The following is a 26,509-nucleotide window of genomic DNA, read 5'->3' as shown; positions in this document are numbered from 1 at the left end:
ACCTCGATTTTTGTTGACATTTGTGTTTTTCTTTTCTTTCTTTTTTTTTTTTTTTTAACAATCTAGGTCTGTATTGTAAAAGCAATGCCTGTGTGTAGTGAAAATCCGAATAGAAGGATGTAGATGCCTCTCTCTCTACCTACTAACCCCATTCCCATCTCTCATCCTAAAGTTTGTTCAGATTTAACAAACTGGATCATATTTTATATACTTTTTTGCCCATTGTTTTATTTTGCTTGGTAATTTTGGAGATTTTCTACATTTACCCAGATTACCACCTTTACACACATATACCGATTTCATTCTTTTATTTTTTAAATTGAAGAATACTTGACCTGCTATTATAATAGTTCACATGTAAAGCATAGAGATTCAACACTTGTATACATCATAAAATGCTCGCCACAATAAGCAGGAACCATCTGTTGCCGCAGCGAGTCCTTACAACATCACTGACTGTACCCCCTTACTGCACCTCTCCCCCCCGGGACTTATTGATTTTCTACTGGAAGTTAGCATTTGATCCCCTCTCCCCGTTTCACCCATCCTCCTGGCCCCCTGCCCTTTAATAACCACCACTTGTTCTCTGTATTTATGAGTCTGTTTCTGTGATTTTGTTTGTTTGTTCATTTGTTTTGGTTTTTCAATTCCACATAGCAGTGAAATCATATGGTATTTGTCTTTGTCTGACTTATTTCACTTAGCATAATCCATTTTGCTCTTTTAAATTGGTCTTTACATATTCCAGTCTACTGAGGGGCTGCACAATAATTAACTTCTATTTCCAGCTGATAGGCATTAGGGTTGCATCTAGACTGTTTAGATAATAGCTACAAATAATGATGAAACAAACATCCCTGTGCAAATATTGTAGTGCAGTTATCTCAGAATAAATGTGGAATAAATTACTAAACCTGAAATAAATGAGCCAAAGGAATATGCATCTTTAAAATATACATAGCTACAGCTAAATTGCTGCTCCGTCAGAGGCCTATGAGAATGCTCGCCTCTACACATCTTTGTCGAACTGGCCAGTAACAAACTTAACCTTAGCTAATCTGATAAATGAAAAATACTAATTACTTGTTATATGAATTTGAATTTCTATCATCATTATTGAGGTTGAGCATTTTATGTTTCTTGACCAATTTTCTTGTGTTTCTTTTTCTGCAAATTCTCCAGAAATGATTTTTTTAAGGTCTCAGATAAAAATCTGTGCTACATGTGTGATAACATGCTGTAACTGAGAAAAAAAGTATTTTCACAACCAAGATGGGACTGTTCTCTTCTTCGTTTTGTACGAGGATTACGCGTTACTAAGCATATATTATTGTAGGGAACTCTCTCGGAAAGCCACCCAGAAGTGGTGTGTGGGTTTTCTCCAGAACCAGCTGCCATAAACTGCAGAAAAAGGAGCCTTCTATGCACTGCTATTATCCCAAAAAGATGAAAGTCCAGAAATAACATTGTACATTCATTGTGGTCTTTTGTTTATTTTATTTATTCATTAACTTGCTTATCGATGGTTTATTATGTACAAAGCTATGAATATAGAATCTAGAAAAGCAAGTAACCAAATAAAATGACAATGAATTAGACAAAATCCTTCCTTTAAGTCATTTATAATATTTTTGAGACCAAATGGATAGAAAGCAAGTGAGAGGCTGTGGATCTTACTTGAGTACCAAGGAGATTAGACATCACTTGGGGAAATAGGAATGACTGCAGATGAGTGGCAATATTCAAACTACTCTTGAAGCAAATTATTCTGAAAGCAGTGTAGATGAAAAGAAGAGAGGGACTAGAGGTAGAAAACCTAATTAGGGGGCAATTACCTTTTATGGGTGGCAGATGATAAAGATCAATATTTCCACAGGGGCAATGGGAATGGCAGACTCGAACAACCGCCGGGAGTGCTTGGGGGACGCAGAGCTGTCGGGAGCAGATCCTGGATGGGGTAGAACTGTTGATGCCCAGGAAGATGAATCCTGGAAAGGAGGGAACACCAGGTATGTAAAACACCTACTGATGAAAGACCCTTACAGTAGCCACCTTTATCCCCTGGAGTGAAAGCGAGAGAATGTCATTATTCTCCTCATGCGATCCGTGCCTGTTTATTGAAATGGTACTAGACTAGGTGCTGTGTGCTGTTGATAAATGGTGAGAAAAACTGATAGGTCCTTACTTGCATGCAGCTTAAACCTATCCAGGAAGAACAGCAAATAGAAAGCAACAATGGTGCTTTGCCCTGGGAGAACTACCCACCACTGCTGGTAGACCAGCACTTTATGGACCACTGGCTCTTTGGCAGCCCTTGGAAGTGATGCCTTTGCCTGAAGCCCAGCCCCCCAGAAGGAGAGGAGGGTGCACAGGAACAGCCCGGGGCCCACGGTGGCCCATGGCATCTGCTGAGACCTCTTTCCGGGTCTCTCAGTCCAGTCTGCAGAGAGGCAGGCCCTCTTCCCTGCATGGTGTGGACCTGGGAGTGTGAAGGGCTGGAGCACAGCAGCCAGTTTACAGCCATGCAGTCCACCTTGACCATGATTTGAACAATAATTTTCTATAGTAAGTAGAAGGCAGAGCCAAGAGTTAAGAGAAAAACCATGTCCTGGTGATATCACTTGAGTCTGGTCAAGCTCTGAGCAAAACTAGATTTATTCCTGACCTTTGGGTTAGGTGAGGGAATAAATTCTATTTTGGTTCAGACCGGTTTAGTTTGGACTTTCATTCACTTGTAGTCAAAAGAAGTCTAACCATTATATCTGCTCCAAAAAAAATGTCCTGTTCTTTTCCCCCAGACGGCAAACATTTTGAAATTACTTTTCTCTAAATATTTTATTGCAAAATCATGGCATATTACAAAATTTAAAGCATTTGAAATCTAAGAAGAATGGTATTTCCGTGGAAATAATTAAATGACTATCTATGGCAAGTTACGGTATCTTCTAGTCTGTTTTAAATTATGGTATAAAGTTCACAGCTCTATGTTCTTCATTTACCAGAACTTGGAGAAGTTGGCTATTTAGGCCATTATAAATCCATGTGTATTTCTGTTTTGAGGTGGCAAGTGTTACTGAGTATTTACTTTATTGAAAAACAATCAAAGTTTATTGTTCATTTCTAGGTAAAAATATTTTTTAAAATTAAGTAGCTCCTATTTTAGTCAAGGTGGTGAACACATAAACCAGTAAATACACAAAAGTTAGTGAATATGTTGCCTTAATTTTTATTTTTACATTTTAAGAATCATTCCTTGGAACAATTCACATCTTTCACCCAGAAAAAACGACATTAGGGATTTTGAAGAGTGTTTTCATACGATGTATTGTCACCATTCAGAATCAGCTTGGAAATGTATTAGACATAATCAGACATTCAGACGTGAGTGGATACACTGATCCAGTTTCCCTCTCACGCAGTAATAACACAGTCCTGCACGTGTGTGTTTTCTGAGCAAAAAAAGGATTTCAGTTCCACTATTTCTGTATCCTTTCCTTGGGGTGATGGTCCGAACGAGAAGGTGTCAGCATTGGCCATGGAAAGGGAACACGATCTTGTAGGGTCTTTTTTCCCTTAATGAAGACTGGAGAGAGAAACAAAATTGAGAATAATGTCCCAAGCATCCCCTAACCCCCTTTTAAAGGAACTGTTCAAGTCTGAGGGTGACAATGTTGCCTTTCCCGATCGCTTCACAGGCTTATCAGGAAGAGCGAATAAAATGTGAGAGTGGCTCCTATGTGTTCAGGTGCTACGCGCAGTCAGTTTGGGTTTCCCAGAGGCAGTGTGAGGTCGGGGCCTGTCGGGCAGGCTGTGCACTACCCAAGGGTGTGCGCACGTCACTGCAGACCCCCGCATCTATGTCAGTGACTTTCTCGCGAAATGGCATGTTGTGACAGCGCTCTTACGGGAAGGGTGCCTCTTAAAAATTCTCACGAAGGCCCTTTGTCCTGTGCTCAGCCAAGTGTTGTCCTGCCCCCTTTTGCTCCTTCTCCAGTCCGAGAGTCTTGCTCTTAAAATGTAAGTTTCATAGTGTCATCTCCCTGCTGAGATTCCTGCAGTGACTCATCAATTGCCTTCAGAATAACGTTCAAATTTCTAAAACTGACCAGTTCTGAGGCTCCTCCCACTCAGGGTCACCTCTCCCTGTTCTCTGCCAGCCCCACCCTCTGCCCCAGTGAGAGGAGAGGCCCACAGATCTCTGAATGGCATGCGCTCCCTGGCCTCTGAGCCTGAGGTTATCGTTATGCCTGAAGCATCCTTCTCCTCCTTTCTCATATGCAGCTTAGAGGCCATGCTGGGTGTCACCGCCTCCAGGGAGCCATCCACAGCTGCCCCCTTTACTTGGCCCTGTAGAAAACTGTGTCTGTTCCTACGTTCTGTCTTGCAGTGGCCTTCGTTAGTCACTCAGCTTCCTTCGGTCGGCGGCGAGCAACCACAGGACAGAGTGGATCCCACTCTCCTGGGTGCCTGGCGTGCACTGGGTCCCACGTGTGTTTGCTGAATGAAATGAAGTCTGGCTTCTGGTGTTGTGGGCTCCTTACTTGTTTTGTGACCTTGAGCAAGTCACTTGATTTCTCTTCGTCTTACTTCCCTGCTAGAAAAATAGAGTTTGAATTAGCCAATCCATAAAAGAGAACATTTAGGCTTGGAAATATGCATATATTTTTCTCAACCTAAGTTCAGAATCTTCTGTCTTTGCTGCTGAAATGGGGAAAAAAAAGGAGGGACATTTTGGTAGTTGAAACTCAAATACATATGAAACATGTGTGTGCATGTGTGTGTGTGTTTCCTTCCTGACATTCAATTTCCCTTACCAGCTTTGAGAGGTTTTCTGACAAGTGATCATGGTAATGAAAATGCTTGGCAAGTGAAATCCAGTTATTTTACAGTGGTTTAACATTTTCCAAATGCCATATGTAATAGATGTTTGACATTGCACATAATTCACTGGATCCTTATTCCATTTTTACTGCAAATTTATGGATTAAGCTTCAGGGCAAATGGCTTCAACACACAGTCTGTGACCATTCTGTGACTGTGGAATGGAGAGCTCCCAGGTAGCTCATTAATTTGAAAGTCAGTATGCAGAGCTCAGGTGTCAGCTCCCGGGTAGCAGGAAGCAGTGTCTTAAGCTTAATCATCCGGGGATTTCAGGCTGCGGGCAGAGCAGAGTATCTCCAGGACATGGGGGGGTAGCTAAAAGGAAAGGGGCTGTTGGAGTGGGAGGATGGGGGCAGGAAAGAAAGAGGGGAGTCTCAGAAAGCAGCTGTCGGAAGATGCTACAGCCCATGGTGCCTTACATTTCACAGGCTGAGCAATAGTATTGTTAATAATATCAGCGACCAGTGTTGATTCACGTTCTGTGACATGTCCCTTTTGATGCCTACAGGACAGGAATGCTTTTGCAACGCCTGCCAGTCTTGCTATGTCGTCTGGAGGGAGGTTCCCAGAGGAGCCCATTATCCTCCGTATGCCTCCACTACACAAGGTTTTGCTGAGCTCTAGTTTCTGTAGGCATATTATCCAAACAATATTATTTCCCAAATTAAAAGGTAGAGTATAACACTGAATGTGATTTTCAACAATATACACATGCTCTGCCTACAAGGAAGAGATGAAAATGTCCCCCTTTGGGGGATGTGGTCCTCGAATTTAGGATCATAGATTTGTTGGGTGTTGAAGAATCAACATGGACTGTAGAGAATGACAACCTTAAAAAGAAATTCAACTGAGCTACATTTGACTTTGATTTATTTCTGAGTAAGCCCTGAAATCACCGAAGATCCTCTCACGGGAGGAGAGCACAATCGCTCGGGCAGCCCGGGGTGGGCACATGTATTTGTAGTGTGCATGCTGCACTGATGTGTGACAGCATCGGTCATAAATGCCTCTACTTTAGTGCAGAGAAACCAGCATATCTTACTACCAAGTCACCTTTCATGGAAACGCTCGAGCAGGCACCTGCTGTACATTTCAGTTGAATAAATCAGTGATTTTTAAAGACCTGCCAGTGAACCAGTGCCCCTACGGCTGAGAAAGAATCAATCACCCCAGAAGCTTGTTACAAATAAATTCACTTATGTTTCTCCCTAATCCTCTGGAATCTGAAGCTTTTGGCAGGGGCAGAAGTCCAGGAATCCGTATTTTAAAGCAGCTATGGGGTAATGACCAGGTTTTGGACCCATTGGGCTAAGTCATATTTCATATGTTAGCAGCCATACAATGAACTCTCTCCTCACTGGGATATTAGATGTAAGTAATACTCTTTCCTGGGAAAATAACTGAGAAGTGTGATACTGGCAATTCTCTGAAGAAAGTAAGCATTACTGGGTGATGAAGCTCAGTGTCAGAGCAGGGGCATCGCGGCCCAGCCTCTGCGGATGGAACACTTTCATCTCTGGGATCTTAATTGTCTGCTTGGCTGGGTCACGAAGTTGGAATCTTCCCGACGTGGAGGTACATTAGTAGACTTTTACTCATTTTCTGGAACAAAATGGAAAAGTCTGTATCCATTCACACCACCAAAAAAATGTTCTCTTTAAGTCAACACATCTTAACATGTCAAAACAGGCCAGACTTTACTACCGAACAATGTAAGTAAGACATTTTAAAAGAAAGTTATATGACTTACAGTACTTCATATACTATCAATGGGTCACCCAGGAACTCACAGTTTTAGGGATGCAATGCAAATAAATTACAGCAAATGTAAGTGTGAATCTAAAGGTAAAACTTTTACCCAATTTCTTGATATTAAGATAAGGGGATTTGGAAAGAAACTGAAATGCCAGACTGTTAATCTATTATCAGAAAAACCCTGTTAAATTTGACCTTTTATAAATGTACATGGAAAATGCTTGAACACAAGTCTTTAGCAGGGGTCATGTTCTTCACTTCTGGAGAATGTGAGCTTCACCAGGAAGCCCACTCATTCACTCAGCCAGCTAACAAACCTGTAGTGAGGGGTCTGCTATGGACCAAACACCCTGGTCAGCCTGAGGGAATCATTCACATTTGATTAAATCTTTCCTTCCCATTACAAAAATTATTTACAAAGCCCGAATAGAACTAAAACATATATTTATTCATTTAAATAATTTGTTCTTATCTTGTATAGCACTATAGTATGCTCTATTATGGATGTTTAAAAATTAGATATAAAGCTTTCCTTCTGAGAGTTTACAATCCATAACAACTCATAAAAATGACTGCATAATGGGTCTGTCAAGTAGTAGAAAATAAATATTTTACTTTCAGCTTCCTTGGTTTCTTATGAGAAAGGTTAAGTGCGGTTTGTGAGCAGCGCCTGAGACACCTGCACAGATTCTTTCCCAGCAGGGCTCTGTGTGGATGGAGGAAGCGTGTCGCTTCTTTTAAAACAGCAGAGAGGTAGTTTGAAATGTGCGGTCGTTGTCGTGAGGCAGCATCCCACAGCCACCGTCATGATGTCTCTCCTGCAGGCCTTCACCTCCTCCTGTCCGCTTCCCCACGTCACCTGTCACAAACCCGCCCGGCTGGAACCCAGCCCTCCTGGGCCCAAGCCCGCCCCGGGCAGCTGAATGCGGCTGGAGAAAAACCAACAGACACGCTGATTGTTTTCCCTTTAAGTCCACCTTTGTGTTGCCCAACAGTCACACCATGTCCCCTCCCCACCAAAACTCCAACTCTGATATTTGTTCGTATCTCTTCCTCTCCCCCTCAAACTCCTAACACCTCTCCATCCCCACTTTCAAATAAGATGTGTTTTTTGTTTCACTGATATTTTAATGAACTATTCCTGCCTAACGAGGCTACACAAACTTAGTGGCTGAAAAGGAGAAATGATGCATCGCCCCCTCACAGCTGGTGGGCAGGGGCTCGGGCATACCCTGCCGTGCTGCCCTGTACCCTGTGGGTGGCCACAGGCTCAGGCCCTGGCGGCCGGGCTGGCTGGGCCCCTGCAATGGCCCCTCATGCCCTGTGTGTGCACCCTGCACATTCAGGAGCCCACCTTCCCTAGAGCAGGGCAGCTGGGCTCTGAGGAGGAGAAAACAGGAGATGCTAGTTTCTTAAGGCCCAGGCCTGAAAATCCCAGAACATCAGTCCTGCTTTATTTTGTTGGTCAAACTGAGGCACACGGCCAGGGATGTAAGGGGAGAAAAGTAGATTAAACCTCTTAACATGAGAAGCTGCATGTGAGCATGGGCTTGGGAGGAACTGCTGGTAACATCACTGAAAACTGCACCCCAACTACTTGAGCGCCGATCACCCTGACAAGTCCAGCCACCGTGTCGCGCCTCCCCATGTCTGTGCCCGCGTGCCCATGCTCTCCCGTCCTGCTGATGAGTCGCCCCACGCCTCACAAGGCCAGGCCTCTCCCCTCTTACACTAGAACCCACTTCCCCTGCTCACCGACATTGTTTCAGTGATTTCTCTTCTCTCCCATGCGTCACCAATTCTTCTCTGTTGCACCGTGTAATTACCACTGGCCAACAGTGTATTATAATTCCTCTCTTCTTAAAAAACAACCCAAGAAGCTAAAAGCCCTCGCCTGAATCCATATCACCCTGTGGACATTTTTCTTTCCTGTTTCCCTTTATAGCGAAACCTCAGCAAATGACCGACGTGCACTGTCCTCAGTTCCTCTTAATTCCTCGTCTCCTGAACCCACGCCAGTCAGGTTTGTCCCCATCATCCCACCGCAACAGCCCGCAGGTTCCGCCGTCTGAAATGCCAAGTACGGTCTTGTCTTCTCATCCCACTTGGCCATCAGGGGGCACTGGCGCGACCGGTCCCTCCTCCTCGGAAACCCCCCCTCTGTTGGCTCCTGGCCTGGCCCGCCACGCGCTCTCCTGCTGCTCCTGCCGCCTCCCAGGGGCTCTGTCTGTCTCCTTGTTCGTCCCTCCGCATTTCCTCAGCCTCTGCTCAAGGCTCCGTCCTGGGCTCTCCCCTTGTCTTTGCTTTCTCGCCCCTTCAGATGCCATCTGTATTCTCAAGACTCTACCTGCACCCCACACCTCTTCCCCAGACTGTGGACTGGGTCTGATGGCCCACCTGAGGTCTCCCCTGGGGTATCCAGGCAGCACCACAAACGAGCGGTCCCAGAGGGCACCTCTGACAGGTCCCCCAGGGGTCCTCCCACAGACCTGCCATCTCAGGAATGACGTCTCCGTCTTCCCAGGTGCTCTGGCCAAAACTTGGAGTCATCTCGGGATCTCTTTTTTTCTCAAAATCCTCACTGAGTTTGTCTTCGGATCTTCTAGGCTCTTTCTTTAAAATAAATGCATAATCTGAACACGTCTCAGCACCGTCTCCCACCCTGAATTTCTCTAGGTAGCACCCACTCTGGCCTCCCTGAGGCCTCTTCTCAGTGCCTAGACGGCGGGCTCCTCCTGAATGTGAAGCTGATGATCCCGCTCTTCTGCTTAAAGCCCTTCATGACATCCTGCTTCGTTCAGAGGAAAGGCCTGCAGCGGTGTCCTCACCGTGGCCTCCGACGCCGTACTGTCCACCCTGATACCGTACCGTGGCATTTGAAGCCTCTGGTTTCTTTTCCCACCCCCTGCCCCTCATTCATTCGCCCCCACCACACTGCAGACTTTGTCCCAACCCAGCAGGCTGCTTTCCCCTCAGGCCCTCCACCTGCCACGCGCCCGGTGAGCTCTTCCGTCCTTGCCACCGTGGACACCGTTGATTTTCCTCGTCTATTTGTTCACTGCACGCCCCTCCCCTCACACGGTGAGCTCCATGAAGGCAGGGACTTCCGTCGGTTTGGTTTGCTGTTCTATTCCCAGCACTGGGAATAACACAGCTACATGGAAGGCACTCTGTAAATAGGTGTTGAATTAGTAAACTTCCATTTTCTTTTTTTTTTTTTAAGCAGTTAATTTTATGCCCTTTGAAATGTATTTTATTTTATGATGAGATAGAAGATAGAAATTGCTAACCAGTTCTTTCAGCAACCCCTTTGGGAGAGGCTAAATTGTGAGGCCTCTTTTGTTCTTTATCCTTATTAGATTCTATCTGTCCCTTGACTAGTTTCCTGCTGCTTGAATTACTATGGCTTTGTTAATGTCTTTAACACAGGAGAGAGGTAGCCTGCCACTTTCCTCTCAGCTCCAAGCTTCTCTCTTCTCCCCTGCTTATTCTTAGACATCCAGCACAAACCACTCCTCGACTATGTCCTATTAGCCAAGTGACAAGCAAAGTCTATTTTAGACAGATGCTCAGGTCCTTTTAATGCACTATTCCCCACTCGTCTTTCTCTTAACTTCCAGGATTTGGGGGTTTGTGGTGTGGGCTACTATGCTACTTAGGGTTTATTTTGTGTTTGGGTATTTTGGAGGGTTAGTCTATTTGGCATCTTGAAAAATTCTTTGCTATAAAAGATTTTAAACATTTTCAGAATTATAATGTATGTAATCATTTTATCTCTGATTTTTTTATGCCTTGTTCATGTTGGCTATATATATTGGCTTCTTTATAGCAAATAGTTGTATAACAAACAATTCTGTATAACAAGAGTGAAATAGAATATCTTGTTATGGTTTCATAGAAACAAGAACTTTGATTTTAATGAGATGTAGCCTAAGACTGTATGTGTTCCATGTGTTTGTCTGTCAGTGAGTCCCAACTGTGGGACATGTACCTATGTCAGTGCATCACTTTCTCAAACACCATATCCTATGTACAACACATACTCTAAATTAGATGATTTAATATTTGATGAATGATTTAATAATGATGAATAATTTAAGTGATTTTTTGGAAATAGTACTTGGATCAATGACAGTTTTTTCACATTAGTTTTTCACTTTTCTCTTATCATGTGTCAGGACATATTATTCGGAATAAGCCCAACATGCAGCTTTTCCACAGAGCGCTTGGCTACATATTCCAAGTGAGGGAAACATGAAGAAAGCTGCTTTAAGACAGGCTCTGGAGAGGTGGACTTGGCATGGATATAATGCTCCAAAGTTGAGAAATTTCACATGGCACTCAAAATGGAACTAACAAATGTTAGTGGCAGAAAAATAGCCAAGGTCACAGATATATATATCTTCTCTTAACCCAAGATCATTGGAGAAAGATTGGTGCTGCCAGAGACAGCCTTATAATCAAAACACCCCCAAGCAGAAACAGGGCTACGTACAAGCAAGCCCACCGGCAAAACGCTAGGTTTCCTCATTAAACAGCAAATATAATTCTAAGAGCATGGTTTGCTATGTATGGGGAAAGGGATTAAAATAAGGATCCATTAGGAAGCTTTTACAGGAAACATCCCTGGTGAGTACACACACACACACACACACACACACCATATTCCTTGGTAATTCTGCTTTTGTTAGACTAGGAAAATTGCGTTTTTTAAACATGTAACCCTTGATGATAGAACCAGATGTCTAAAAGCATGTGGAATTGGAGAAGGATATAGTCTTCAGATTGAAGATTTGCCATGGAAAATCCAAATACAGATCAAGGATTTTTTTTTTAACTGAAACTTTTAAGTCCATTGTAATCTATTTAGGAGACGAGATATCCTATATACTGTGAAAGCAGTCACTGAGCTGAAAGCGAGATCAGTCATAAAACCCATTGCTCCTCTTCATCCCCTGTACCAGCAATCATCAGCGGATGATGCTGGCAGTCACACGGTCAAGGTAAACACTCACAATCCAGACTCCAAACCCTGTCCCCAGTTCTGCTAACGTCACTACATCTCCTTTCTCAAAACTCTAACTAACATCCTACCCGGAGGCTCAGCCATTTGTCAGTTTTACTCTAGGATCTCCATTGGTCTCTAGAAGTTTTATTTTACATCTCTGAGTATAATTTCGGTTTGGGGAAAACATGGAGGTTTTTATGGGTTTTGTGTAAAGGAAGGTGCTCATTAATAAACATACTTCATTTTAAGATTTTAAGGAAAGCGATCCAAAAATTACAACACAATGATAAGCTGACACATTGTTTTGTCTAAATAAATCCATGTGTTGGAGCGCTGATTCTAGGCTATCTTCCAAACCTACAGACCTTTGGTGTTCCCCTTGTTAGTTCATGTGCATTCGCTGAGCCTGCATGCTATGCTGCTTTCACTCAAAAAAGTTGTCCATATCCAGGCATGAAGTCACTACCCTGGACACGCACCACTGGCACACTGTGACCTACATACAGTGTATGTGGTTTACATTTTCAGTAACTAGGAGGCAATTTAATTGTCTGACTCAATTACAGTAAGTGGGAGCCAGATTGCCGAGTCTGCATTCACCTCGCTGAAAATGGGCCCTCAAAGTCGAGCCAAATTCTCAGAGGAGAAGCCGGGTCAGCAAAGCTGCTGCTGAAGCACATGTGTTCCAGTCGCTGTCTTGAGAAAGCTGCTGGCTTCCCTTGATCCTTTCTTCCCGGCTCTGGCTCTTGGAGACTGGTCAGTTCTAAGACCAACAGTACAACTGAGTTTGACGCCAGCAGAATGGGGGTCCTATTTGGGGCAGCTGTTTCTTCAGTGAAAGCCAAAAGAAATATTGCACAGTAGGAGGGGCCATAGTAAAGCTGGGCTTCGATTAACTTGGAGAGGGAACCTTTTCTGAGCCACATGGGTATGCTTGGATTTCCATTAGTCTTAAATGCCTCTAGACAGGGTAGCCTGGGCTCTTGGGACTAGACAACCTCACGTCCCCTGTGGTCAACTCCTCAAGACTGGTTTGCTACATGACTCCCACTCTGACCTGCCGACCCTGGCTCCTGACCAGGTGCCGTGGGTGCTTAGCCAGGGGCCGCCACTTGGCGAGCGCAGCCCAGCGTCCCCCCAGAAAGATCCGTCTGACGCTCAATGCCAGACGCTGTGCTGGGACTCTGTTCTAGTCTTTCTTTGGATTGTGCCAAGTAGGCGCTGGATTTGAAGTCTTCCCTCTTTGGCAGCTATGTTAAAAGGTAATGGAGACAATTCTCAGTGGGAGTGATCCAGCCCGACTTCTACAATGAAGTGAAATGCAGATAAAATTCTAGTGAGAAAAGTGAAACCCGAGAGAAAGGAAATCCTTCTTTAATCCATCAGCTCTGAAAGCAAAGGATTCTGGTGTATTGGGAGTAACTGTGAACAGCACCACAACCTGGTAATAATACTCAGGGGAGCAGCTGACACTTCTTAAAAGTACTAATAATCATGATGGAAAGTTGTTCCTTTTTCTACCATCGGCTGAGCTTATTCTGGGAAAGGAACGCTCAGACTGGGGCAGAGGAGAAGGCCCTGAGGTAACAGTCCGACCTGAGACTGATACTTGCCTCATCTTTCATTTAATTTAATTTTTAATTTTGGTAAAAGACACATGACTTAAAAGTTGCCCCCTCAACCATCTCTAAACGTACAGTTCAGTAGCATTAAGTACATCCACATGGTTGCACAACAGAACTCTTTCCATTGTGAAGACGGGAAACTCCAGACCCGTTAAACAGCTGCTGTTGCTATTTCGTTTTCAAATCAATGACACATCTCAGAGGTTATCATCAGTGAGTACAGACAGAGAATCTTTATTTTTTAATCCAGTAAGATATCAATAGGTGTGGAGGCTTTTTGCTACTAACTGCTCAAATTATTTGTAGAGGTTAAAATACTTATAAAGTCCAAGTCCAAGCAGTGCATTTTTTTGTTTATATATTATCAGTGTGTGGGGTCACCTGGCTATGTTTGAAAGACCAGTGGGTCACAAATGACCATAGTTCAGGTTCCATGACACTATGTTTATTTAAAATATGGTAAGGAAAGAATTTAGTAAAATGCAATAGGCTTAGTAAGGCAGATATACCATCGCCCGTCGCCCAAATGGTTGAAAGCTGCTCTACTTTACGAGAATATTAGTCAGAACCAGCCGGCTCTCTCAGAGTCTTCCCTTGGCCCCCATGGAGTACATTGTTTCAATAATATTTCATAATTTCTTAGCAGTTCATTAATGTTAAGAATGTTTTTGTGGATATTTTATTGGAAGATAGTCTTAAAATAAACGGGCCCATGTGGTTGCTGGGTCGGAGTGGCTGAGGGCAGCAGCCCTGGCGCCCGGTGGCCCCGGGTTTGGACTCAGCCTCTGACATTTGTGACCATTGGCTACACTTCTCTTTTCTACACCTCGGTTTCCTCATCAACAAAACTGGGGGAAAAAAAGGGCTAATGAAACAATGTACATAAAGCTCTTAGCATAGTGCCTGGTATATAGGAAATGGTTAACAAGTTACTGATTATTATTATTTTCTTAAAAATAAGCAAATCAGCAGGTACATACACAATTACCTATTTATCCACCAGGACTAGGATCTCCATGTGCTTTTTTAGCAGAATAACCAGTAACATTCTGGTTCTTAGATGTGATTTAGAAAATACCGAGCAGGTGAGGTAAGGGACCTTGTCTATAGGATGTGATTTCAGGGTTCCTGGAAGACCCCTCCCCACGTGCTGAGGGCTGATGCTCAGCTGCACCTTATTGCGTTTCATTTAACAGTACATTTACATTTAAATGTGAAGAACTCCTTCCCTTCTTTCTCTTTCCCTCTTCCTTTCCTTCTCCCTTGTGCTCTCTCTCCTATCGGGGGTGCCTGGGGGGCTTCCCGAAGTCCCCATGGATGGCAGGATGCTTGTCCCAGTGTCCCAGGCTCTGGGCTTGCTGAGCAGACCTGCAGAATCACACAGCCACCTGCCAATTTTTCTTCAGTTTAACATTAAGAGGAAAATGTTTTTCAAGAAATAAACTTTAAGCCCTCTCTGGCCGCAGTATGTTTTTGTTTTCTTTATTATTTATGTATTTCTGAATTTTTTTAAGGAATATGTATCACCTATATAATCAGAAAAAATACGTATTTCTAAGGATCTTCAGTGTATGGAGAAGTGATGACTTGGATATCTGGGTTATGATTTGCACAACGAATTAAGAGTAAAGGCTAAAAACATTTCCTAAAAGCAACATGCAAAATATAAGATCTACAAATATATCTTTAGAAGTCATCTTATAAGAGCAGCAATTTCTCTGGTACATGAACACATTTTTCTTCCTTGAAAGGTTTCTACATTCTTGCCTATCCATTTGGAGAGACTGCGACAGAACAGTTATACTTTTTCCAGAGAGAAAAAGGAGTCACATACATCAGTTGTTCCCTATGCCTGTATTGTGTCAAAGTCTTTACAATTTTATTGACTCTGTCTGGTCAGAAGTCTCGGGAGGCACATGAGCTGATGACACGTGGGTTCAGTCCTTGAATCATTTTCTTTGAAATGGCCTTTTCTTTGTGAGGCAAGAACATTAGCATTTCAATTGGTCTGGCATTCGAGACATGAGGATACTAGTGGCAAACACATGCCCTCTCACTGCCCAGGCCTGGAGGAAGGCAGCATATTTTTCAGACTCAGAAAACTCTTTTGAAGGCAGCGCTTTCCTGACTTGGGGTAGAGCCACTGTGGGGGTTCTGGAGAAAGGAGTTTTCAGCATCCCTTCTCGGGGGATCCTGGAAGCACGGAGCATCTCCCCGGGCTCCTGGCCGGCTTCCTGGCCAGCCTCAGCGTCCAGACCACGTCCCCCATGGATCCTTCACCTGCACCTACTCTGCCCAAGGAGAGCAGACTTGTCAGAGTCCCTCTCCCCACATGGCCATTTTATCTCCAGTAATTCATAAAAAAAAAACAAGTAAAAAAGCATGACTGACATTATTCATAAATTTGAGTAACAACTTTTATACTCAATTTCTGGAAATTTGGAGAAGAAATGGAAGGGAATAGAGGAGATTTTCATTGGGAAAGCATTGATGAGTGGGCCCTGAAGAGAGCTGCAGAGGCACACACTGAACACAGCATGGGCCATAACCTTGCTCCTCTCCCCCCTTCGGACATGCATGTGACCTGACACTCACCCCTCCTCTGAGCCTCCGGAACCCCTAACGCGCCGACGGCTTGTCCTGGGGCTGCACATGTGCACAGCAACTGGGCTTCTCCCACCGCTTTTCCAAAGGAAGCCTCCTCACTCTTACTGAGTATCTGACGTGTGCCATTGGCTGTCACACCCATGACCCCCTGTAGCATGTTCATAGGTGGGACACCGCACACACTTTCAGAATCTCTTTGGAGAGTTTTCAGAAGAGAGCAATGAGTTCTTAAGAAAGTACAAAATTAATTAAAACGATGACGTGTTTTTGGCTTTTACATTTCCATATAAATTTATCTAACATGATAAAATGCTGTGATGACTTACCACATTTTATTAATTTATATGCTATAAGAATACACAATTATTCTTTTCAGTGTATCAGCTTCTTACACTGTGATTCTTTTATAACATTTATCACCTTATATTTTAACACTGTGATGTGCCTTACTGAGGAAGCTGAGGCCCCCAGACCGAGGATGGCACCGTGTTCCTCCCCGTGCCGAGCGCTTTGCTCCTTGGTACAGAGGAAACAGTCGAATGCACAGTGGTTGAGTGAATGACGAACAGGAGGACAGATGAATGGATGGGCGGACAGCTATGTGCACATAGTTAGTACTATAATCTTGCCTGCAAAACAAATGCAGGAAGATTTGCTAGATTTTTCCTAGAAAAGCTCTTAAGGATTAGGCATGATATAAATAGAAGGATGATGTAATACTGTCCCCAGGGTTTCTCAGCAGGAGCAATGTGGACATTGTGGGCAGGATAAGTGTTTGTGGTGGACATGGTCCTGTGAATTGTAAGACACTTAGCAGCATCCCTGGCCTTTGCCAGTAGATGCCAATAGAATACCCCCTCCCCAGCTCTGACAACCAAAAGTGCAGACAGACATCGCCAGAAGCCACTGGCAGAGGAGGGGAAAAGCCACCTTCATGGAGAGCCACTGGGACATTGTGTGGGCTTTAGGACGGCATTACACATTTGCAATGCATTTTTTCTGTTTGAGAAGGTGAGTACATAATTAGGTGAAATGAAGGTGTGGGTAAAATTGCAATATTTCCAGAATCTCTCACCTGGCCTTAGTGCATCTCCATATCAATAGGTGTTTCCAAGGAGTGGAGAGCAACAGTCTGCCTCCATATCCACAGGGGGTTACAAGGGGAAGTGAGGGCATACCTGGAGCAGAGAGGTTGGGTGGGGTCCCTTTTTGCAGCTGGGTTGAGAGAGACATGGGTGAGCAAACGTGGACGACTACACGTAAGCAATAAACGGGTTTCCCCCTTTGACTGATTGCAGCTTCAAAGGTAATTTTCCCTGGGCTGGGAACTTACTTTCCCCCCAGCTTTGCAGAAGGGAATAGTAATGCCATTCTCCTACCCAGATTGGGAAAGATGGGGAACGGTCTTTGTATTCCTGAAAAGTTGTTTCAAAAGATGTCCTTTTTTCTGACAATTTTAAACGGCAAATTTTGAAGCTGAAAATAAGCCTCTGAAGGACAAAATCCTTATGTTTCTAATGCATATGGGCTTTCCATGTAGTTTCCTCCTGTAAGATATTTATTTCCACATCTGTTGGGAAAACCTTACACCGCTTTCTTGTCTGTTCTGTGCTTGACTTATTTCTACCACATAGCTGGCAATTTTCCTAATTAAATATATCCCCATCTTCCAAATTCTGCAGAATTTGCCTCTATTTTGCCTCATTTTAGAAATAGGACAAATACATCTGAGTTCCCAAACTCCTTAGTTTACCCATAAAAGGTAATTAAATCTAATGATTTAATATCAGAGACAAATTTTCAAAATACTTCCACATTAAAAAAAAATTATTTTCACTGAGGAGTAAGGAAAGATAACCTCCATGTAACAAATGAGGATGAAATGGAAACCTAGAGATTTGGAAACTATGTAGGTGTGGGTAAAATTGCAGTATTTCCAGAATCTCTCGCCTGGCTTGTGCATCTCCATGCCAGCAGGTGCTTCCAAGGGTGCAGAGAAGTGGTCCATCTCCATATCAACAGCTGATTACACGGGTGTAACTGGAGGGGAGAATTTGGATGCGGTCCCTTTTTGCAGCCCGGAGAAGAAAGACACAGGCGAACAGAAGTGGACAACTGCTTGTAGGCAATAAATGGGTTTCTCCCACTTTATTTCTCCCTTTGACTGATTTTGGTTTCAAAGGTAATTTGCCCCAGGCTGGGAGAAAGATTCCCCCCTCCCCCTAGAGTCACAGTACGGTAATAGAATATATTACCAGCAGTGCCAGGAGTAATCCAAAATCTTGAGTCCCAATCCCAAATTGAGTCCCAATCTCAATATATACAAAATTTCATTAAGTAGCTTTAGGATGCTCTCAGTCAAGGATGCATTCATCTGTGCTCCTACCGTGGTACCTCACAGCTTTCACTCCCCACCCACCCTATTTGGCTCTATCTCACTTCGATGTTTGCTGGTATCACTGGTGTAAGGTGGATCATTCCATGGTCACTCAAGGCTGGACACCTGTGCATAGATTTTTGAGCTATTTGTATCTGCACTTCCCCTAACTGCTGATTTTTTCTTCTCAATTTTCTTTCACTTTTATATTTATTTCCTGTATATTATAAATTTAAAAAAAAGGTCTCTGCCAGTGTTAGACATTGTCTGTGCTTTCTGACAGATCGTCACCAGATGTGACTGTGCAGGGGTGTCCGAAGGGAGATTCTTGTGGTGATAGAATGATTCTATATGTTGACTGCAAGTGGTTGCACGAACCTGCACCTGATAAAATGGCACAGAATCACACACATTCATTGAACCAGTGTTAATTTCTCGAATTTGGTTGTCATGTGACATCACCAGAGGAACTTGGTGAGCTGGTGCACAGAATCTCTCTGCTATCTGTGACTTCCTGGGAACCCATCATTGGTTCAATATGACACAATCTGAACAAAAACTTGCAGCATTTATCAGCATGGTAATAAATTAGCTAACTTTGGGAATAGGCTAAGGGTGGAGAGAATAAATCTATTTTTCCCCCTCTGTAGTTTAGGAAGTCTCAGAGCTCAGACAGATGGAGCCGTTCCCAGGAAGAGTCAGGTTAGACCATGGACTCAGTCACTCTCCCTTGCATTTAGAGAAACAACGTACCTGATTTTGATAAATATGATGCTGGGTGGGAGAGTCAAAGTCAAGTAAAACATGGTGCCCATCCCTGCAGACCTATTAGGGAAACATGGACATGTGAGTGACTTGGGCCCTTCAAGTGCTGTGGATCGTGGGCTTGCTACCTGTCCGGAGTCTGCTCGGAGTTCAGGAGAGCTGGGGCAGGACTGGAGAAGGCTTCTGGGGAGAGAGCCCTCCAGCTAAGAGGGAGGATGAGTTGTTCTCCAGGTAGAACAGCACAGGGAATAGGGCACAGATTCTCTCCCTTTGTAAATGCAGCACCTGCAGCCAACATCTAGTATCAAAAAGAGACTCCATAAATGCGTGAAACTGAGCGATCAGGGGTGTGTGGAGGAGAGGGGCGGACTCTAAACAACAAAGGCAGAAAAAGAGCAAATTTCCATTTTTTTCCCCCAAGGAGGACTCTGCCAGGTGCCAAGATAATACAGAGCACCTACAGGGCAGAAATAGCCCAAACTTTATGTGTTCCATCTTCTTCATTCACACACTCACATGGAGATTTCCCAAAGGCACCGATATTGTACCTTCTCCTGGTCCTTCACCCAACACACTGACCTGGAACTCTAGCATCACAATTCCTTTCTGGAAATCCAATCAATTTGGGTATGAATTTAGTCTGTGTATTGCTTTTTAAAGTAATTTGACTTTAGTGAAAATTGTATTTTCAAATATTCAGCATAAACATTATTCTGTAATATATAAACAAATGAAAATTATGAAAACTGAGAATTTTACATTGTTTCTTATTATTATAACAATTTCTTAATCTTTCTCAACTTTTAAAACATGTTTTACATTATTGTCCCCAAGTTCAATTACATTATTTGGAAGTTCTCTAATTTTCTGTCCATTCAGCACACTCCCTTTTTCATTCACATAGAAAAACCCAACAATTGAAGGGAAGAAGGAAAATAAATAGTATCTGTGTGGGTTGACCCAGAAGGAAATCTACTTCTCTTCTCTGATACGAATTTAAGTTAGAGACAAATTAAACAACAGATTTTTTAAAAATAAAATATATTTTCAAAATTTAAAAAAATTATCAAGCCAAGTTCATTTAATGAATAACTTCAGTAAATTCTTTGAATTTGTATGTTCTAAAAGGTGTATACCACTTTTAGAGTAGATGTGCAGCTTAAAAATGCTCACATTACAAAGTAGAACTTTTAAGCTGCCAAGTCAAAGCTTTGCAGTAAGATGGGGATCTTGACTTCTTTAGACAGTAGCTATGGAACTTATAGAAAGGCTCTTACTGTTGAGTTGTTATTAAAAGGACAATTTAGAATACTGCTATGTGTGAATTTAAGACTTGGAAGTGATCCCATAGTTTATAAAAACTGCAACAAAAGTTTAGAAATGGAAAACCCGTTAAATGTCACCTTTGGATTTTCACAGGCTAACTGGGTTAATGGTTATACAAACCTCTTATTTCCTAATATATAACATTGTCTCAGAAGATGGTATTTTTCTTTCCTTTTCTAATACCAGTATGATATTTTAGTGAGAAAAAACTTATTTTTTTCTCCCTTTAAAGACATAATGGAAAAATATATGCTGCTGGGGCTGGCAGAGTAGGTGCATCTCAGAATATCGTTCGCTTTTCTATTTGCTGTGATCGATCCTTGGGACTCGCAGTAAGGTGATAGGCAGATGCGCCAGTGTTTGGAGCCAGATTTATATTCTTCCTCAGAGTAGACTATGAAGTATTCAATTTGAAATTTATCCAGTTGTAATCTGTTTTGATGAACAATTCGGGCAATTTACATTACAAACTATAGGTCATCCTTAATTTAGGATGGTGTTACATCCCCATAAGCCCATGATAAGTTGAAAATATTGTAAGTCAAAAATGCATTTAATACATGTGACCCACTGAACATCACAGCTTAGCTAGGGCCTCTCTTAAACGTGCTCAGAACACTTACATCAGCCTACAGCTGGGTGACTCCCAGACAAAGCCTCTTTTATAATGAGGTATTTATGGAGTACTGGACCAACAGTGACCAACAGAAGGACTTGGTTGTACCAAATGGTTGTAACCGTATTGGTTGTTTGCCCCTGTGATCGTGTGGCTGACCGGTGGCCGCAGCTCGCTGCCCAGCGTCATGAGACAGGGTGGTACGTACAGCCCAGGCAGACATCCACATTCAAAAGGCAAAGTGTGGCTCCTGATGGGTGCACAGCACTTTCATACCATCGTGAAGTGGAAAAATTTTATGTCAAGTCATCACATGTCAGGGTCTGCCTGTATAAAACAAGCAACATCTGAAATTTTCACTTTATGGAATTATACATATGAAATACTGAGAAATACAAGAGTAATATATTTACTCTTCATGCCTAGAGATGACGTATAAATGCACATAAAAATATATACATGAATGGCAAAAGTTATATATATGTGTGTGTACATATATATATGTGTGTGTGTACATATAATAAATAGATGTCTTTTTAATGCATGCTAATGAGTACTCCCTTATGCCAGGCACTTCACTCAAAATTTTGTCTCATTTTATCCTCATAAGAACCCTACGAGATAACCCTGCATATTGCTATTGCCATGTTATAGAAGAGACAACTGAAGCTCAGAAAAGTTAAATAACTTGACCAATTTCCCCAGCTAGTAAAGGGTAAGGCCAAAATGTTAAAAAAAAAAAAAAAAGAAAGAAAAAAAAAATCTAGCCTACTTTAGAGCTCATATACTCAGACGCCAGGTACCCCACACAACCCCGCTGACCCTGACGCTCTCGAGCAGAACACGGTGCCTGAGAATAGGTGTTTCTTAAGCTTGGTTACTTAACGTTTTTTGAACTAGTGCATATTTCTCAAATTAGCTCATTATTGATAATTCTTTTTAAAATCCATTTCACAGCAATTATACAAAATGGAAAAAAAAAGCGACATTTTCAAGGGATGGAAATTCAGCAACCCGTATGGCCAGGGCTCCCTTGGAAGCAGCGCGTTTCGGCTCGGCCCCGGACGATGCATCCCAGCCCCGGGAGCTCTCGCACCCGTCCCACTGCCACCTAATGACGGTCTCAGCAGGAGGTACCAGCCCTGGAGCAGAGCTAAGCCAGGCAGCACACACGTGGGTCCTGGCCCCTCCTCTGCAAACAGCTGACAGAAGACAGACTTCCTGTGTCCCAGTGTGGGAGAAATCCAGGGCACACCGCGGCCTTTGGAGGCACTTGCGCGCATAGGAGCTGCTTCGCAGAATCAGAGAGCTGGAGGCAGCACAGCGGAGGGAATGTCTCAACTACCTCCCACACTTTGCAGCCTGGTCTAGAGAATAAAGCGGTTGGCCCAACGGCACACAGATAATCAAAGTCAGAGTCAGGGTGGAACTGAGGCCTCCTGACTCAACTACAGTCATTCCAGCCCCCCTTAACATCAGCTGAGACATGTTCTTTTCATTACATGTGTGGAACCGTCTGATTTAAAGTGGCTTGAGTTTAAAGGAGGCATTGTTGGTTCATGTAACGGAAACAGCCACAGCCATATCAGTGGGACGTGTTCTCCCCATCTGTCACCAACACGCCTCTGCGGACCCTATTCTCAGGTTGCTCTCTGGCGAGATGTCTCTCGCAGCTGGAGCTTCAGCATCCTCTTAAGTTCAAGGGCAGAGGAAATGAGAGCTTCTCTTTCTCCAAACAATTTCAGACTAAAATCTTGGGCCTGACTTTCCTGGCCAGAATTGGATTTGTCTCTATTCCTTGAAAAATCACCAGTTCCACAGCAAGGGAATGAACAGCAAGGCCTGTTCGAGGTCACATACCCACACCCCGGCCAGTGGGACCCAGGTGTTTGGGATATTTTCAGCAGGGGAAGAAAAAGATCATGGAGAGTGCCAAAGCAATAATGTTCATTCTATGAATGTAAATAACACTTATAAAATGTGGAAGTGACTAACAATATTGAAGGAAGTGAATAAAAAGATATCACCTGATGAAGACATATCAAGATTTTTGCCACAAGTACTCTTCAGGTGAGTTATATTTTATTAAGGTATAAATCAATTCAAAGAAGGGATAGGAAAATACTTTGAACAACAATGACTAAATATCCAAAGGGCATTGCAATACCAATAATTGGTAGGAAGAGCAAGGAAGAAATGTTTTCTTATCTGCAGGAAGTGGAAATAGTGATAATGTGGAATCGGTATTTTGTGTATCGTAATAGAGTGAAATTCTGCTGAACATGCACCATATTTCATTGCTTTACATTTTCCTGAATTTTTTTCATAATACCAGAATTTGACATAATATGTAATATATGTCTTTGTTATTTCTATGCTTTACTGCCTGTGTTCTCTACCAGGGTGTAAGCTCCCCAAAGATAGGAATCTGTGTCATTTTTGTTGATATCTCAATGTCTAGAAGAGGGCCTGGCACATAGTAGGCCCTCTATAATAAATATTTGTTTAATGCTATAGAGTCTAATATGGTAGCCATTAGCCACATGTGACTATTTACATTTTAATTTAAATTAATTAAATGAAATTAATTTTAAAAATCAGTACATCAGACATAGTTACCCCATTTTACGTGCTCAATAGCTGCAGATGCTAGAGGTTACCATATTAAACAGTGCAAATGTAGATTGTTTCTATCAGTTTAGTTCTACTGAATGGAATTCCATGGAATTCCTTTGGAATTAATGAATGAGTAAATACTCAGAATAATGAAGAAAATAAGTGGAAGTCATTATAATAATTGTCAGGTTAATGAGATTAAAAGTAGAAAGCTGTACTGAATCCTAAAAGGCCTCTGTGGAAAATCAGAAACAATGAATAGTATTAACTTTAAAGACTTTGGCAAAAGACAAGTCTGACTTTTGTTTTAGATCAATTATGTAAAAGCAGGGAGACTAAGTAATTTGGGGACTGACCTGAAAACGGAAATTAGTACATTTTAGGCCTTAAATAGAATATTCAGACTTTTTGTTAAAAACAGCATAAGTGGAGGCCTTCCCAACCTCTCATCATCATTAAAATCACTTCACTGAGATTTGTAATCCTAATCCACAAAGTATGAACATGGACCGAATGGGATATGACACAACTCGAGCTTTTCAGTGCCTCTCTTTAATTGTAAATAGACAGGCAAGGAACACCAGGCCCTTGGGGAAGGCCTCCACGTGCACGAGAGAGGCCAAAACAACCTGGAGGGAAAAGGAATGTAGGAAACAAGGGACAGTGTAAGGACCAGAACAAAATCCTCAAAGGGGATGCATCCATGTAACGAGCATGGTGTCATACAAAGGAGGAAGGAAGGAAGGAAGCTCTTTGAAATTAAAAATAAGATGACAAATTTTTTTTCAAAAAATTAAGAAATGACAACAAAAAGAAGCATGAGAGAAAAAGAGAGAAGATCGACCCAGGAGTTCCAAAACCCAATGAACAGGAGCTCTGTAAGGAGTAAATGGAAGGTAGAAGAGAATAAATGACCAAAGAAATAATGGAAGTAAATTTCCAGAACCAAGGGATCCATTTATATAAAAAGGAAAATGAAGAAAATGTAAACACTGTATACTATATAATAACAATAATAGGAAGTATTTATATAGTCAGAGTAATATATTTTAAAATGTGATGTAACTAGTGAGCAACTAGAGGGCGGGAAGGGGTGAAGGAGGCTAGAACACTGTCTCTACCCAATGAGAAAATCATTAGAAAATCTAAAATTGGTAATTAAAAAATAGCACTATATGGACATTACTTGGAAGTATGGTAAATTTAAATCAATTGGAAAGTGGAAGATTGTTGGCTTCATTCTGTTTTATATGAAGTTTTCATAGTTTTTTTATTGAAGGATTTTACTGGCTTTTTGAAACTGCATGTAGTGATTAGAAAAAATTAAAAACAGTAAACATTAAACATATTAAACACATTAGCCAGCAATTACTCAAGAACGAAAGACACCTTACACTTTTTGCTTTTTATCTCACTTTATAAAAAAATTACCATTTGCTTAAGCCTCTACATTTATTTCATAATCATAGAAAACCTCAGACGTACACTATATATATATATATATATATATACTATTACTCTTCTGTAATTTTGGCAAAAATTTTCTTGTTGTCCCAATAGTTTAAAAAAACACTGCTAGCTTCCTACTCTTAAAAACATTGTTTTATTAAAATACTATTCTTGCTTACTTTTTTCTCTGTGAGACTTAGTGGCATTATTTTATTTTCCATAGTCAGTGTAACCTTATTGTGGCATCTCGCAGCCTCTCTCAGAGGGAGCTCCTTAACTCGGTGGAACCACTCAGTCATGGACGCCCACGTATATTCATCCAGTGAATGCTTACCAACAGCTCACTGATACTGCAACACTCATCAATAGTTTTTTCAAGGATCTGACTAGAATTTAAGCTCCACAAGACAGGATCTGACTAGAATTTAAGCTCCACAAGACAGGGTTTGTGCCCACCAATTCAATGCCATCTTCCTGGCATTGAGACCAGTATCTGCTATGTGAAAGACGCTAAAAGAATATGCAAATATGCATGTTTGTTGACTGGCTGACAGAAGAAATAGGACTGAATGTTTTGGAGTCAGATGGTCCTAGATCAAAACCCTCGCTCTGAAACTTACGTATCTGTGATCTCTTCAAATTTCTTATACCCTTTGTACATACGTTTCCTCATTTATAAAATGGAAATAAGATGTATTGTATATAGCTCTTGCAAAAATTAAATATGAAAAAAAAAGTGTAAAATGGCTGACATAACAGGTGACACAAAGTGAACTCTCATTGTATGGTATCTAAAATTACTAAGGCAGTGAGCCCCGCAGAACTAGAATTTATTGATAACCCGAAGAGAAGTGAGGTTTACCAGAGCGAAGATGGGTGCCAGTAAATTCAGAAATGCAATTTCCTAGAGCTTTCTGACTGGGTAATCGTCTGAAATAAAGTTGTACTTCTGGTAACTGTTTCTTCTTGTCTGTAGAAGGATAGTTAAGTAAATTAATATTGGTGATATTTTGAATGCTAAATTTTATAAATACAAAATATGTCTTCTGATGATCACAAACCACTAAGACCTATCTCTTTAAACTGCAGCCGTATCAACAGGAAGGTTTGGTGCAATCTCAGATCAGCCGTTGAGACCTGCCTCCCTCCCAGCACTGCCCCAGATTGCAGGCAGCAATGGGTATGGGACCTACTACGCGCCCTGTGGCTGTGCTCTCGTCTCTGCAGGATGTTAACTGAGAGCTTAAGGTATGTGATATAGTTTAGGTGTGACGATTCCAAGATGGCATTTGAATAATTCATACACAGCGAGCACTAAAAAACATATGCAGAAACATCAGACAAAAATCCCATTTATCTTCATGTCAAGTGATGCAGGAGATCCCATGCTTTCCCTAATCATGGCAGAGATATTGGTTGGGAGCACACACACACACACACACACACACACGTGCACACACACACACATGTGCACACACACACAC

The 26,509-nt window shown here is 42.2% G+C and overlaps 1 long non-coding RNA gene across 1 annotated transcript in view; it reads left to right on the top strand.

Moving 5' to 3' along the window:
- The window catches only part of LOC118971370 (uncharacterized), a 100,615-nt gene that overhangs the window by 69,932 nt on the left and 4,174 nt on the right, over positions 1-26,509 (top strand). The window contains exons 2-4 of the long non-coding RNA XR_005059779.2: positions 1,877-2,009; positions 21,918-23,030; positions 26,115-26,273. This is a non-coding gene — a long non-coding RNA (uncharacterized lncRNA). The remainder of the gene's footprint in view (positions 1-1,876; positions 2,010-21,917; positions 23,031-26,114; positions 26,274-26,509) is intronic.

The sequence above is a fragment of the Manis javanica genome, chromosome 16, assembly GCF_040802235.1.
Source record: "Manis javanica isolate MJ-LG chromosome 16, MJ_LKY, whole genome shotgun sequence".
Taxonomy (NCBI): Eukaryota; Metazoa; Chordata; class Mammalia; order Pholidota; family Manidae; genus Manis; species Manis javanica.
Note: the sequence above shows the minus strand (reverse complement) of the source record. Positions and strands in the feature narration are given on the sequence as shown.